The sequence below is a fragment of the Octopus bimaculoides genome, chromosome 8 (assembly GCF_046866305.1).
Source record: "Octopus bimaculoides isolate indiv1 chromosome 8, ASM4686630v1, whole genome shotgun sequence".
Taxonomy (NCBI): domain Eukaryota; kingdom Metazoa; phylum Mollusca; class Cephalopoda; order Octopoda; family Octopodidae; genus Octopus; species Octopus bimaculoides.
The window spans coordinates 17253951-17264787 of record NC_142935.1 but is presented as its reverse complement, the minus strand read 5'-3'; the positions used below and the strand labels follow the sequence as shown (position 1 = coordinate 17264787).

The 10837-nt window shown below is 37.9% G+C and overlaps 1 protein-coding gene across 3 annotated transcripts in view; it reads left to right on the top strand.

The window, feature by feature from the left end:
* The window catches only part of LOC106869244 (WASH complex subunit 5), a 170406-nt gene that overhangs the window by 31406 nt on the left and 128163 nt on the right, over window positions 1–10837 (top strand). The window contains exon 1 of one of the 3 annotated variants that reach the window (XM_089356152.1): window positions 6696–6835. The exons of the other annotated variants lie outside the window; for them this stretch is intronic. The gene's annotated coding sequence lies outside the window, so the exon portion shown is untranslated. Of the gene's footprint in view, window positions 1–6695; window positions 6836–10837 lie in introns of those variants that run through there. 3 annotated transcript variants of the gene reach the window in all.

The following is a 10837-nucleotide window of genomic DNA, read 5'->3' as shown; positions in this document are numbered from 1 at the left end:
TGTTCCTACAAATTTGGTTCGATTCCGATTTCACTTGCCTCAACATGTCTTCATCTTCTTCCATGTGGTCCTCGAGCTTTTGCGTCTTGACATCCCCTTTCACAGAATGGTGTTTTACAAATGTCATATTGCCTTCACTCCTCAGCATTTAAACCAGCCATATCTGGCCCAAATATTCTACATGCTTTACATTCAAACTGGCCATGTTTGGACACTCACACCTAATCTACTCTGACATTCTAAAAATAAACAATCACATCATCAAAACCTCAAGGTTATAAGACAATGCATGATTAATTCAAACAATTTGAATAAAAAAAGGTATTATATTTAACAGAATAATCTGCAAGCTAAGAGGTTAATCAAACAGAAATTAAGTTTGTGCTGTGGTTTATTATTCATGTTTTCTTATGCTACCCCCCCCCCACACACACACACACATACACACATACACTATATGCCTCTTTTTAAGTATTTGAATGGAACCAGTGCCCAGTTGTTCTAAATATTTATCAGAATCACTAAAGAAAGAGAGGAAATGAGAAGGGACTAAGGGAAGTGGCAATTTGCTGTACTTGATAAGACACATCAAACTAATTAAAATCACTGTCTTTCATACACATAGGCTTGTCTTTTTAGATTCTGGTGCCACTTAAAATGCACTTGTGCCTCTATCACTTAAAAAGCACCGGTACATTAATGCACCTGTACCATTGCTATGTAAACGCAACCATGACAGTAACCTGTAAAAAGCAGCCAGAACACTATATTAAGTGGTTGGCATTAGGAATGGCACCCAGCTGTTGAAACCATGCCACAACAGACAGTTGGAATCTGGACAGCTCCCTGCTAGCCAGCTCCATGTCAAACCATGAAACCCATGCCAGCATGGAGACTGGACATTGAATTTTATTGATGATGAGTCTGTCATTATAAGCTGGTGTTTTCAACATCAATTAATATGAAATTTTTATGGAATTTTTTAATGTAGATCACCTTAAGACAGAAAGTTTGTATCAGAGGACCAAGGGCAGTTTCAGGCAGGTTGGTATCAAATGGGTCAAAGAATGATATATTAGAAGTTCCTTCATATGTGTTCTCCCCCTTAAGTGCCTTTAATGACCCCTACCCTGTTGCAAGCATTATACATATTTCTGATCCCCATTGCAAAAGGTTTTGGGTGTTCTACGAAACAAAAACATCAGTCCTTATTGAGAACCATTGTCCTGATTGATTGGTCAAAGGACTACATCTTGTTTATAAGTTTCACTTTTGGCATAATTTCTATGACAAGATACTCTTCCTAACCATTACTTTATTTAGTGCCTTGGAAGCATATCATCCTGACACCAGTGATACGGAGTTTATCATGCCCAGAACATCACTAAAGGGTTTTCTCTCAGCCCTACTTTATCATCCACTTTATGGAGTATACTGGGGAATTTAATCACAGCACCAGTACTAGTGATGTTGCATTCTACCCTGTACAACTAAAGAGCCCTCACTACTGAACAGTGTGTCCCTTTGGTTAAAGTAACACTACCAAGTGGTGAATAGTACATAGAGCAATGACAAGGAAAGTGTATTTATACAGTGTGACTGTGTGGTAAGAAGTTTGCTTTTCAACCACATGGTTCCAGGTTCAGTCCCACTGTGTGGAACCTTGGAGAAGTGTCTTCTACAATAGCCTCAGGCTGACCAAAGCCTTGTGAGTTGATTTGGTTGACAGAAATTGAAAGAAGTTCATTGTGTGTGTGTGTGTTTGGCTTCCACCACCACTTGGCATTCAGTGCTGGTTTGCTTTTATCCCTCTAACTTAGCAGTTCAACTAAAGCATTCTACATAACAAGTACCAGGCTGAAAAACAATAAATACTGGGGCCAGTTTGTTTGACTAAAAATTCTTGAAGGTGGTGTCCCAACATGGCCATAGTTTAACGACTGAAACAAACAAAAGCTATCCAATACATGCCACCCTCATGTTCTGAACTACCAATTGTCATTCCCTCTTTATTGGAGTTTGTTGTAAGCATGTGAAACAGGTCTTTGGTTTTGAGGATACCTTCCGCCTTCCACAACAACAAACTCAGAGGCTCTACAAAAGTTTAGTACTACCTTCTTTCTATACTAAAATCTAAGAAAACATGATGATCTCAGTACTTCTTCATTCAGCCTCCTCATGATATGGCTATAGCATTACCTACTAGCATCTCCTGATACTTGTCCTCCACCTAGTTACCTTCAGTGTCTCTACATTACAATTATATCGATTTCCTTGTACAGTATATCTACCTTTCAATACTTCACTTCTCATTTATTCTATTCCACCTTCGCAACTTCAAACACAATTAACATCTGATGTGGGAATTGGAATATTCTCCCCAGGTGGGATCAACCTCTCAAAGAATTATTTCAGTTTATAACAATTCATTTTGTTTCCATTAGGTATTTCAGATTATTTATTTATATATTTGTTTTCGTTTTTTGTTTAAGCTTAGAGAGATATTGATTTTTGTCATATAATGGATTCACATTTCTTTGTATTCATATGTAATTTTTTTTTTCTTTTTCATTTTGCCGAGGTGTACATTTTGAAATGCTGTTAAAGCATTGTCTACAATTTAAGCAAAAATACATACAAGTTGGGAGAGACAAATATATATATATATATATATATATATATATGTGTGTGTGTGTGTGTGTGTGTGTGTGTCTGTGTATGTACGTATTTAAACCAAATACAGAGATATAAAAATATTTGCTTATTGATATCTGAATTTTTTGTCTGGTTCAAATCTTGTTGTTTAGGTCAACTTTTTTTGCAACTCTGGAGTATGTTCTGTTGGCTATGCTATTTTAACTTGTGTGAAAGGTAGAATACAAAAGAAGATGGTTAGGTTCTAAAGATATTAATCAATGTATACAGGGATGATTGTTATGCTCTACTGGATATGTATTATATATTGATCACTTCTACAGGATGCAAAGTACCATATATTGACAGTGGAATGTATCTCTGACAGACAAAGAATAAGAAAGATGAGATAAATGGTAAAGTCGGATTTAAGATTATTAGCCCCCGAAAAGCAACGACTTCTAAAATTGTGAAGAACAATACTATGTGCAAGGCTGAGGATGAGCCAAATAGCTTGAAACTGGGCCAGTCCTGTGATCTTGTTAGCTGCTGGAGTATAGTAAGGGTTCGCTCTCCCTGCTAGCAGTGTATTTTATATAAAGGATGCAGAACATTGCATCAAAAACTAGCTGGCGGAGAATCTGCCTAGGGCTAAAATAGTAGTAACATTCAACTGCCACTTTGATGTGGCTACTCACTTTACTGTTTAATGAAATTTAATTTCGTAATTAAAGGATTAAGATTTGCATGCTTAATAATAATTCTTTCAGGTCTTGTACCTATAGTGATAGGCACAAGGCTTGAAATTTTGTGGGTGAGGATTAGTCGACTGGTAAATATTTTATCAAGCACAAAGGTATTAAAGGCAAAGTCAATCTCAATGAAATTTGAACTCAGAACATAAAAACATGAAATACTAAGCATTTTGTCCAGTGTGCTTGCAACTATATCAGCTCACTGCCTTCGTGTATGCTTAACCACAAGGTCTGAAATATGTGGGTAAAAGAACAGTTAATACCATCAAAACCAGTTCTTGATTGGTGTTTTAGCTTATTGAACTCGGAAGGATGACAAATAAGGTCAACCTCAGCAGGGTTTGAACTCAGATATTAAAGGGCTAGAATGAAGGTCTTTTTACCAATGCTCTGGTGATTCTGCCTATAATGATAATGATTTCAAATTTTGGGTCAGCAATTTCAGTGCAATGGGTAAATTGATTACATTATTGACCCCAGTAGTCAACTGGTATTTCTTTTATCGACCTTGAAAGGATGAAAGACAAAGTTAACCTTCATGGAACTTGGACTCAGAACGTGAAGACAGATGAAATGCTGCTAAATATTTCACCCAACATGCTAACGGTTCTGCCAGCTCATTGTCTAAATAATTTTTACTATTATAGGCACAAGGCCTGAAATTTTAGAGAAGGGGACTTGTCGATTACATCAACCCCAGAATTTCACTGGTACTTAATTTATTGACCCTGAAAGGATGAAAAGCAAAGTCAACCTCAGCGGGATTTTCACTGCCTTAATAATAATGATAATCCTTTCTACTAAATGCATAAGGCCTGAAATTTTCAGGGAGGGGTCTAGTTAATTTCATCGACCCCCAGTACTCAAGTGGTACTTAATTTATCAACCCCTTAAGGATGAAAGGGAAAGTCAACCTTGACAGAATTTGAAGTCAGAGCGTTAAGAGAGACAAAATGTCACTAAGTATTTTGCCCTGCATGTTAATGTCTCTGTCAGCTTGCCACCTTAATAATAATAATAATAATAATAATAATAATAATAATAATCTGAGAGGCGAAATTGAAGTAAAGAAAAGAGAAGAGGTATTTAGAACTTCCTTAATTCTCTTTAGGTTCAGTTTTTGCTCTGAAAAGCTATTTTATATTTATGACTTATTGACGTAAACACTCGGAATCGTTGCACATCAAAATGGGAGATTGGATCTTCACCTCTACACAGGGACTTGCTAGACATAGCAGCCAAATTACACTTTGCCGTCTCGATAAAATAGAAGGCAAGGACACTTTGGCTGCTGTATTCTGTGATTCCTTTAAAAGACAGGAATGCCTTTATTCTCTAAAAGTCTGATCTGAGAATAAACTACAACCAACTTACTATAAAGATACTAAATCGGATCTTTTTTAAAACGGGGGCCACATTTTTCATTAATGTTTTACGTAGTGTTTTTGGTACGGAAAGACTTTCAAACTTCGTATACTTATCTATTTTGTGTTATAGAACAGAAAAATATTTTTGTATTCGAATTTATTTCATGTAAAAAATTGTCTTATTTCGATAATTTCAACCAATCACTGACAAGTATTCAGTTGTTTACATTTACTCCCTTTGGCTGATTAAGCGATGTAAAGCGTATTTAATTTCCATAGCTTCGTTTTGCTTTTTTCTTTTTAAATTTGCTGTTTTACCCTAACCCTAACCCTATCACCGATAGAATTGTTTCAGAATCGTTTGTTTATGTAGTCGGCACTTAATGTATATCGGCTGAATGGACGTCAGTGATTGGTTGAAATTACAGAAATACGACAACTTTAACATGGAATAAGTTAGGGATTTCTTTTATTTTTAAGAAGACTAAGAGAAAAAGATGTTTTATATGACACATTCTACCAGTGTTCCAAGTTTCAAAGTGTTTCGTTAATGAAAAATGTGGCCCCCGTTTTAAAAAAGATCCACAAAGATATTCCCGTTTTATCCTATAAAAATATAATTCAAGTAACTGTAAAAATATTCTTACTCTAAACATAATGATCATCTCCTTATTGTAAAGTTCACTGATGCAGTGAATATTACGTAAAATGTATCTCAAATTCCTAACATTTTGAAAGCAACCATCTTTTTACTATATATCTATCGGAATAATCAAATTTGCATCAAATTCTCGTAAACTATATAATCGAAGATCCTACTGTTAAAAGGACCTCAATCGTATTGATTTTCTTATCACTTTAAGACTTTCGGAACTTGGGTCGTGAATTCAGATTTCCAGATATAAGGGAGATAACTCTTTTTTTCTTACTGTTAAATATGTTAATGCCGTTATTTATTTATTTCTTTTTTGCGTTTTATTAAAATGTTAGAATGAAGAACATGATGTCTCTAACAGTTGCTATCTGTAATTATTATAGATTTTACATGTAAACTCCTCTAAATTATAGTGGCAGAGGTGTTAAGCGTTTCAAATCTAACGATAATAACAGTTTGTTTGATATCTACACATAATTTAGATAAGCGCAGATTTTTTTTTTCTTTTTTCTTTTTTAACTAACATTGCATAAAATAGTTTTTTTAACTGTGGAAATTGAAATGCTTCATGCTGTGTCTATTATAATGTTCAGCTTTAAATAGTCTTCAGGTTTTTTGGATTTAAAGCGGGAAGAGAATTAGAATTGCATTACCTTGTTGTTTATTAGCACCTAGCTAGTGGCTTAGTGTGGAGGCGCAATGGCCCAGTGGTTAGGGCAGCGGCTTTGCGGTCATAGGATCGCTCCCTCGAGCAAGAACATTCCCAGACCGGGCGTTGTGAGTGTTTATTGAGCGAAAACATCTAAAGCTCCACGAGGCTCCAGCAGGGGATGGTGGCAAACCCTGCTGTACTCTTTCACCACAACTTTCTTTCACTCTTACTTCCTGTTTCTGTTGTGCCCGTAATTCAAAAGAGCCAGCATTGTCACACTGTGTCACGTTGAATATCCCCGAGAACTACGTTAAGTGTATACGTGTCTGTGAAGTACTCGGCCACTAGCACGTTAATTTCACGAGTAGGCTGTTCCGTTGATCGGATCAACTGGAACCCTCGTCGTTATAAGCGACGGAGTGCCAACAACAACAACAGTGGCTTAGTGGTTACGGTGTTGGACTCATGATTGTAAGATTGTGGTTTTGATTCCTGGACAGGACGATGCGTTGCGTTCTTAAGCAAACTACTTCATTTCACGTTGCTCCATTCCACTCTGCTGGCAAAAGTTAGTAATCCTGCAACGGACCAGCATCCTGTCCAGGCAGGGAATATATACGCCATGAAAACTGAGAAACCAGCCGTCATGACTTGAAATGGAAATTTTGCCTTTTACTAGCAATCATAAACTAGATCTTTGATCAAAGACGTTCTTAGCTGGGATGGCCATCTTGCTTTTTTTCTGAGCACAGTAAAATAAGGATCACAAAATGTTGAGTATAATTTGAGAGACATTTAATTTTTTACAAGTCAAGCAACCACGCAGAGCAGTGCTTCTTCTTATCTTTCTTCTGTATATTCCCTTTTACAAGTTCCCCATCGTCATTCCCCTCACATGTAACTAGCGAAAAGTAGTCTTGTATACATTATAATGTACTGCATAACATTAACAGCTTTTAACATCCTTAAAGTTACCATTAAGCTGCAGGTGTGGATATGTGGTTAAGAAGTTTGCTTCCCAGCCATATGGTTTCTGGTTCAGTTCTACTACATTCTGCCTTGGATAAGTCTCTTCTACTACAGCTCTGGGGTGACCAAAGCCATGTGATTAAATTTGGTAGATGGAAACTGAAAGAAGCTCATTGTTTGAGATTTGGTGTGAGTTGTCTTGCCCATCTATGACTTTCAGATGTTTTAACTTCCAGTGCTTTGAGGGAGTCATCTCCACCATGCTAAATCGCAGCCTACCAGAGAACAAGCAAAGCATGTACTTTAAGTATGTATAGTCAATAATGTTTACAACATTTGAACTGCTTCTAATGCATATTTGAATTTATTCTTACATATGCATCATTGGGGCATACCAGCAAATAGCTTTTTATACTATCTGTATATTGTCATGGACTGGCAATTCAGTTCACCCCTGATTTAGTTCAGGTATGTGATGCTGATAATCTTCAGAAATGGCCAAACATCAATGCCCATCACTCCTGCATGGGATTTAGGATGAGTTATCTCACTTGTCGATAACTTTCAGGTGTTTTAACACCTGGTGCTTTGAGGGAATCATCCTCATCGCAGCTTACAAGCAAATAAGCAAGGCACATACATTGAGTTGAGTGTTGAGTGTCTGTGGTTGATGATATATATATATATATATATATATATATATATATATATATATATATATATAATGTGTGTGTGTGTGTATTTATCTATAATGTATGTATGTGTGTGTGTGTGTGTGTGTGTGTATTTATCTATAATGTATGTATGTGTGAGTATATGTTTGTGTCTCTTTTTCTTGATATCGCATGATTGTTGTAAATAGATCTCATTCATTTCCAGTCTCCTGTAAAATCATATCTGGCCATAGGGAGATATTGCCTCGCTTGGAAGCAGTCATGTTATATCTGTTCATTAAAGCATATGCTGTACAGTACCTGATAATAACTAGAGTTACAAGCTCTGTTTCGTTATGTATCTTGATATTACTTGGTGTTACTAATTCTATTTATTGAATATATCTTGGTATATTTTACTGAACCAAATTTCTAATCAAATTTCCACACTCTATGAAGCAAGATTTTCAATTGCTTGATACCTATAATGTAACACTTGAAGTTCTCATTATACTATTGATGAATGTTTGCCACCCCAATTTCAGCCACATCTCTGTCACTGCCATTTCCAGCTTGTATTATTTCTTCTGAGTCTAGAGAAAGTGGTACTGTTTGATTAATGCCATTATTTCGCAAAAATAAAAATATTCACCAAGGACAAATGAAAAACACAAGGAGTGAAAGAGTATTTAATAGAAACAAAGAGAGATATAGGTGAAGCAATGAATGTGTCAAGCGTCTGTTCAGCAAATAACAGTGATGTTATTACTGTGACATTATTAGATGGCATCAGAGAGAAGGAAAGAAACCACTGTCATCTGAAAGTGAAGAACAAAATTAATAACAACTACAACAGTAGCAAGAACAGCAATGGGAAAAGTGACAAGGCTAATGGGAGCTTATTCAACTTAAGAAAGAATTCCTTAGCTTGACACATTTTAAGCCTTCTAGCTGCATGTTCAGCAGTGCAGTCAACTCAGTGTCATCTTGGAGGATGCAGAGAGGTTGGCATGGGACTACTAGTGATGGAGAGCACTGGTGGACCTGGCCAGTTCTACACATGAAGACATCTTTGGGACCACTAATCTGAGATGACCTCAGCTCCCTCAAGCAAGAACATGAACCAGCAAGCAAACAGTCAACAAAAATTGTAGCAGTAGTGTATCACGGACACCATCATCCTCATCATGTAACATCTGTTTTCCATGCTGGCATAGTTTGGACAGTTCAACAGCAGCTGGTAAGACAGAGAACCGCACCAAGCTCCCATGTGTGCTTTGGTATGGTTTCTACAGCCGGATGCCCTTCTGAATGTCAACCACTTCACAGAATGTTCTGGGTGTTTCTTACATGGTACCAGTGAGATCATCAAGTAACAGGCATGGCAAGAACCCACAACTGAGGAGGTGTGGTATCCAGGGAGGTAGCTTTATACAAGGTAATTGGAGGTTCAAATAGGAAAAGGAGACAGGTACAGGTGTCTTGCTGCAGGGGAGATACGTGGTTACCCTCTTTGAAAAAGAGAGAAGATGGTGGTGATAAATATTTTCTACTTGATTCAGTCATTTGACTGCAGCCATGCTGGAGCACCACCTTTAAGAATTAGTCAAACAAATCAACTCCTAATACTTTTTTTAGCCTGGTACTTATTCTATCAGACACTTTTGCTTAACTGCTAAGTTACGGGTATGCAAGCACACCAACAACAGTTGTCAAGTGGTGGTGAGCGACAAATACACAAAAATATGCGTATACATGACAGGTTCCTTTTAGTTTCCGTCTGCCAAATCCACTCACAAGGCTTTAGTCAGCCCAAGGGACCACACAGTTGGACTGAATCCAGAAGCATGTGGTTGTAAAGTGTGTGTATGTGTATACGTAATATATATATATGATGTGTGCGTATATGTCTGTGAATATATATATATATATATAGAGAGAGAGAGAGAGAGATGCTCAAAGTATCTGGCAGTGTTGGCTATAGCCTAGTCACCCGTATTACGAACCAGGTGATACACGAAGGAGTCATACCCAATGACTGGTGTAGCAGCATCATAGTCAACTGCTACAAAGGTAAGGGTGACGCTTTAGATACAAATAATTACAGAGGCATCAAGCTGTTAGATCAGGTTATGAAAGTTACAGAGAGGGTCATAGCCCAACTAATTAGGGAGCGAATCAATTTAGATGAGATGCAGTTTGGGTTCGTGCCAGGTAAAAGCACTACTGATGCCTTATTTCTAGTGAGACAGCTGCAGGAGAAATACCTAGCTAAGGATAAACCTCTGTACCTGGCTTCCGTTGACATGGAGAAAGCCTTCGACAGGGTCCCCCGATCCCTTATCTGGTGGTCAATGAGGAAACTTGGGATAAAAGAATGGTTAGTGAGAGCTGTGCGAGCCATGTACAGAGATGCTGCCAGTAAGGTGAGGGTTGGAAATGAGTACAGCAATGAATTCCGGGTAGAGGTAGGGGTCCACCAAGGTTCCGTCCTCAGCCCCCTCTTATTTATCATAGTCCTCCAGGCAATCACAGAGGAGTTCAAGACAGGTTGCCCCTGGGAGCTCCTCTATGCTGATGGCCTTGCCCTAATTGCAGAGTCACTATCAGAACTAGAGGAAAAGTTTCAGGTGTGGAAGCAAGGTCTAGAATTGAAGGGCCTTAGAGTCAACCTAGCTAAAACCAAAATCCTAATAAGTAGGAAGGTAGATAAAACACAAACCCCTTCAGGTAGATGGCCCTGCTCAGTATGTAGAAAAGGAGTAGGTAGTAACTCTATAAGATGTACCCGGTGCAAGCTATGGACACATAAGAGGTGCAGCAACATCAAAGGCAGGTTAACTAGCAAGTTAGTTTTTGTTTGTGGCAGATATTCAGGTGCAATAAAGACTGTAAACAAACAGGAAACAACTTCTATCTCATTCCAGGGTGAAAAACTAGAGGTAGTCGATAGCTTCTGCTATCTGGGCGACCAAGTTAGTAGTGGGGGTGGGTGCGCTGAAAGTGTAGCTGCTAGAATAAGAATAGCCTGGGCAAAGTTTAGAGAGCTCTTACCCCTGCTGGCGACAAAGGGACTCTCACTCAGAGTAAAAGGCAGACTGTATGACGCATGCGTACGAACAGCCATGCTACATGGCAGTGAAACATGGGCT